Raw genomic sequence first — 244 nt, 5'->3', positions numbered from 1 at the left:
TGAGGTTCCTTTCTTCCAAATAGGCCTGGCACCAACCTCGAGTATTTTTCCTGGTGACTCTTCTAAGAAATAATTTTGTTTTCCTTGCATTATTCTTGCCTTAGTAAGTTATTATTCCAAATAACTTGTCCCACGTGTAGGCCTTACAGGTACCAGCTGGGAGGCATTGGGACTGTGCCCATGTCTCCAGGAGAATCCCCAACTTAAAAAGCCTTCCGATGTCATGGGAAAAAAATCTCGTTGG

This window comes from Pteropus vampyrus, unplaced genomic scaffold, assembly GCF_000151845.1.
Source record: "Pteropus vampyrus isolate Shadow unplaced genomic scaffold, Pvam_2.0 Scaffold119, whole genome shotgun sequence".
Taxonomy (NCBI): domain Eukaryota; kingdom Metazoa; phylum Chordata; class Mammalia; order Chiroptera; family Pteropodidae; genus Pteropus; species Pteropus vampyrus.
Note: the sequence above shows the minus strand (reverse complement) of the source record.